This window comes from Atta colombica, unplaced genomic scaffold (assembly GCF_001594045.1).
Source record: "Atta colombica isolate Treedump-2 unplaced genomic scaffold, Acol1.0 scaffold47, whole genome shotgun sequence".
In the NCBI taxonomy this organism is placed as follows: Eukaryota; Metazoa; Arthropoda; class Insecta; order Hymenoptera; family Formicidae; genus Atta; species Atta colombica.
Genome location: NW_017259536.1, coordinates 1,948,056 through 1,953,571, shown reverse-complemented (window position 1 = coordinate 1,953,571; position 5,516 = coordinate 1,948,056). Strand labels below are relative to the sequence as shown.

Genomic DNA, 5,516 nt, shown 5'->3' with positions numbered 1-5,516 from the left:
TATATATATATATATTGTGAATGTCGATACAAACGTAGAGAACGTAGTCTAACGGTGATCGAAGTAACGATCTGTTGCTTTGCTGTATCTTCGCTCAATGCCTTTTCCGTGTTTCTAATGACAAAACATCGCTCCGGTTAGTTCGCTAATACGGAAAGAACAGTTTTACTGAAGTATCTGAAAATTTTAATTAAATAGATCGGAGAATAATTTTGTTGGATCATCATAACAATTATGTACACTCAAGCTGTTAGAATATCAAAACTTTTTGTAACATTGCTCATTATGCATCAACTCTTTGTTTACAATTTGACACAAATTTCTTCGAAATTTCACTTTCAAATTTCTTCCTCATTTTTGCTCAAATTTCAATTTTTATTAAATAAAGACTTTAACAAAGATTTGAATTACAAAACTATTTTTAAAACTTTTTTAATGTGATGTAGAAAAGTAATTCTATACTTTTTTTCAAATTTGTTAAAAGCCTAGAACAATACAAAAATTTGGACTAAACAAAACTCAAATTGTACAGATGGAGATTAATTAAATTTCCTACACCGAAAAACACATGTAAACAAGTAATAATTACTTGTTTCAAATTATATATTCTGAATAGTAAGCAAGTTTAATATATTCTGAATCCTGGTAAGTTTAATATTTCAAGATTAATAAATTAAAACAAATTCGATTTGCTTATTATATCAAGCTTCTTCGATCAGTTTTATAATATTCTTTAGAAAGAAAATAAATTCTTGTTTTGAGTACATAATGGGCCTTTAAAATTCTTTCTAAAATTTCTAACAGTATATTTTAAGATTATCAAGAAAATATTTTTTAAAGAAAATCGTTACTTAAAGAAAGAAAGTAAATTGAATAATCATTTTCTTAGCAACAAAAAGATGTTTTTCTGTGTATACATTATTCTGATGATTCAACAAAATTATATTCAAATCTATATCTACCTTGATCTACGTACATTTTTAGACAGTTCAGCGTTTCTTCCGTGAACGATTTATATTCTCTACAAAAGGATCCATTATATAATCTTAACTTTGTAATACCCTTCCTAATACCAAGAAGTTAATTGAAGATTTAAAAAAGTACTTACAGAACTTGGTTTTAACTTTTGTTTTAATATGCCGCTGAAATAACGTGAAACAACGAAGGAAAGTGTATGATGAATTAAAAGAGCAAAACTGACAGAATAAATTTACATTTTTAACCGCCCCTTGAAAATGCATTCGCTAGACGTACCAAAACGGATCGCCGCGCCGGCAGGATTGCGCAAAATCAAGAATAGGACCGGGAAATCTGTGGAAAGCTGAGGGAAATCGTATTCTTCTGAACCGTGATACCGCATGCAGCCGATATTACGAACATCCCGCAATTAGGGTGAGTGCGTGAGCGCAAAAGTCAGTCAAAAGTCGGTCGTTCTCGAAATCTTGCGACCATCAGCGGCGCGCTTCCGGCGTGCCTCACGTAAAAATCGCCTAAGCCCCTCTATGTTAACGTAATCATATTTAACGGATCGCAATGCGTAAAGCGTAATAATGATGGGCGTACCGTAATCGGCACGTACACGCTTAAGTGGGAAATGTACCTCGTTGTTTAAAACCTAGCGGTTTTCCACTGCACATAATTTCTCACACGTGACTGTCCGCGGTGTGAGTAGATACGTGATAAAGTAAGATGGCACACAAGATAATGTGCGGCGATCGAACGCGTTTTGCGCCCGATTAGAAGCTAATGCGAAGGTCCCTTTTCTCCCGTTAAAGGGTGAAGTCATCTTTAGCGTGGCACGAAGAGCACTTATCGCGCGCGAATTTAATTTCTTATGATAGATACGAAACGAAAGTTTATCTCTATAAATTGTCAGCCAAAAGTTGGTTTTATAAAAATTATTTATTTATATTTAATCTTCCTACAGTCATGTAAAATTTTGCGTATTTCATTAGCAATCTTTGGCTTTAATAGATTTTTATATTGTTTGTATAAAAATTTTTTTTAATATCTTCATGACATTCTTACATGACTATAAAAATTTTAACGAATTTTTGCCGTTATAAAAGTCGGATTGTATTTGACTCATTATAGATTTAAATTTATCTATCAGACTTTATCTTCCAGAATTCACAATCAAAATATTGATTGTGTCTTCAAAGTTCAAGATGGTCGGCGGAGAGTTAAACAGACCACTAAACAGAATAGAATAATCGGAGTGATTTCAATAAACAGAAATTGTCGCTTATTGTCTTCGTATGGACGATGTTTGAAGACTAAATATAGCTCAAAAGAACGATTCGCAATTTTTCTTTAATAGAAAATAAATATTGCTAAAGAAATGGTTCATTATTGCATTCATGAATCAATCTTGTTAAAGTAAAAATGCAGTAAATTGTTGTAATGTACATAAACATGTTATGTTGCTAGCAAAAACCTAGCGACTCGATTTCGGCCAGAATAACAATTATATTCTTGTTCTCGAAATTAGAACTTGATTAAAAAAAAAAAAATAATCTGTTTAACGTCAGTCGTTTTGATTTCAAATATTGTTATAAGAAAAATGAAATTCTGTGTCTCTGAACTCGTGAGATGATATTTTATTTGAATACTTTACGTTTGTTTCAAATTGTTTGCGATTGTACCTTATTAACAGTAAGCACAAATTCCGCTTGAATCTTAATTAAGGACTAATTGACTAATTAAATTCAATTCTGAAAGTACTGAAATGACGCCCGGGAGCGGTTATTTAAAAGCCCATAATCGTTAAAAACGAATTAGATAGAAATGATAGCTTAATATATAAAAATAAATTTATGATAGCTTAATTTCTTCTGAAATTAGTGCTCGAAAAATTCTTTCGGAAATTTCCCGTTACATTCCAATCATAAATAATTCCGACTGTAATTTTTTTAAATGATTCCAGATTGTAATTTTTTAGTAGTAAAAAGAATATTAAAAATCAATCAATAATAATCAGTGTTAGAAGAAGCCCCGGGAAAAGCGATTGATGTCAAGACAACAACGCTATTCATTATTTCTTCGTCAATGATAAATCACGAGAGATAAAAGCAAACGGAAGTTCTCGGCTTCTCATCGAGATAAATAGGTTTTTTATCGGGGCTCAGAGTAAGTTCTATCGAAATATAGCCAATCTAAGGTAAACGTACTCTGTCACGATATTCGAAAGGCGATGACCAGAGCCACCGGGTGCGCGCGATAGTAATCGAAAGAACTTACATAGCGGCGTGTAACACGCGACACTACATATTGATTAAAATGAAACTTGAGATTTTAAAGCGAGTTCACTGCTTACGGATCAATTACGATACTGTGGGCGGACGGATCGGTTCGAGGTGGAAATGTGAAGGTCTCGCTTAGCCTTTGATCCTTTTGAAATTTTGCGAGAAAAAAACGTATATTTCTGTATAGTCACGAAAAATATTGCCAATTAATGTTTCTCATTTATTCAGATTTTATTCATTCTTCAGCGTCTTTGACTGATTCGATAGAAAAAAGATCCGAGGTCTCGCGGTCTCTTTATCTCTTATACTGAAAAAAATGATTGAAAATGAACGAATCAGAAGCTTCTGACATCATTTCTTACATCAATCAGAATTCCGGTTATCACAACTGGAATTTTAGTAGATTTAACCAGAAAATACTGATTTGTCGATTTTCAATCAGAATTCTAATTAATCCAAGACATTAACCAGACATTTTTCTCAGTGAGATATATTCAGAGAGGTTAACAGAATCGCTAACTTGCTTTTAACGTTAGCTGGATGTTTACGACCTTATGGTAAATCGATAGGTCGAGTAAGCGTGTCACACGCGAACGCGAACATCCGCGTGTGAACTTTTATCGGAAAACTGACCAATCTTTGCAGCGAGCGGTCGAGTGTTTCTTTTTCTTTGTCTAATAACACTCGATGATCCCCAGATGAATGATACAGTCAATACTTAAAAATCGGAATTGCAAATGAAATTTGCAAAGCCAAAAATATATAAATCAATTAAACAAATTCAGTTTCGTCAAAAATGATCAAAAATTAAAGCAATACTTGGATCGAAGCAAGAACGCAGTCGACGCTAAGCGAATCATCACATAGGAATTATACACGGAAAGAATGATTTTGCTAAAATATCTAAAAATTTAGCTAGATATAGATCTGAAAATAATTTTGTTGAACTATCAAAGTAATTATGTAATCTCAAGCATGATGAATAATGCTGCAAAAAGTTTTGGTATTCTAGCAACCAGTTTGAGCGTCCTACATAATTATTTTGATGGCTCAACAAAATTATTTTAGATCTGTATCCAGCTAAATTTTTAGACACTTTAAAACTAGAGTTCTTATATCAAATAGCCAAACTTTGAGAAAGTTTAAGGAATCGATAAATTAAGAAAATAGTCTCTTTTAGAGATATATTTCATTTTGAAGAAAATCATAAAAAAAGACAAAACGTATAATTTCCAATTTTTGTACTTATTTATTATTTATTTATTTATAATAATAAATAACAGTAGATAAAATTAAGACTATCTATATTTACTTATTCACATTGTCACTTACTTAATGCAGATATTGTTCAAAATGTTGGCCTCTTGCAGCACACATTGCATCTTATACGGACATCTAGGGTTGCAAACTGATCTGGTCAACGTGACGCGCCGACTCTTCTTTCTGGAAATCGGCGTGTATACTCTCACACTGTTTATAAAGTGTTATCGCTGAAGTCGTACACGAAAATAATATTCCGCTTTGAAAATACGAATATTCCAAAAATTATGCGTTTTGTCTTTCTTAGTGATTTTCAAAATAAAGTAAAAATGAGCATATTTCTAAAGGATTTTTTTCCTTATAATCAATCGCTTCTCTACACTCTACAGGCTCCCAAAGTTTGGCCATTTAAATTCGGGACACCCTGTATATACTGTCTCACTCTAATTTGTACTATTTCATTCTAACTTTTTTTTAATAATTAAGATTATAGAGACAAAGTAAGTTTGAATGATACAGAGAAAAATTATACCTTTCTCTCTCATAGAATTTTGACAAAATCTTCCGTGACTAGATAATAGGTCTTTAAATAAAATCGTATTTTTCGTGTCCTAACCGACCACATCGGCGACGCTGATATGAAGTAGCGAAGACAATGGGACGAGAGATGCGAGAAGGCGGCGACTAATAGTTCAATTAACTCGAACCTACCGGAGCATTATGAATATATTTGAGCTGGCACGAGACGAGAGACATTTACGCCAATGAATCCGCGCGTTATACATATGTATCCTGACTCAGGATTGTCAGAAGATCCATTTGTGCGTCACCAAGTCGATCTGCAAGCGCATTCTTATCGCATGCGACTGATAGACGATGGCATGTCAAATACGAACATGTCATAGACGTAGATACAAGGCTATTCGAGACGTTAGTCGTAAAAACTGTATCGGAGAGCTGCAATAATGTACGTAATATGAGCGGATTCTTCGTGAGAGGAATCTTTGCAGA

General features: G+C 33.1%; 1 protein-coding gene across 2 annotated transcripts in view; it reads right to left on the bottom strand.

The window, feature by feature from the left end:
* Positions 1-5,516, bottom strand: part of LOC108691561 — a 32,299-nt gene that overhangs the window by 24,782 nt on the left and 2,001 nt on the right. The gene's annotated exons all lie outside the window — the stretch shown is intronic.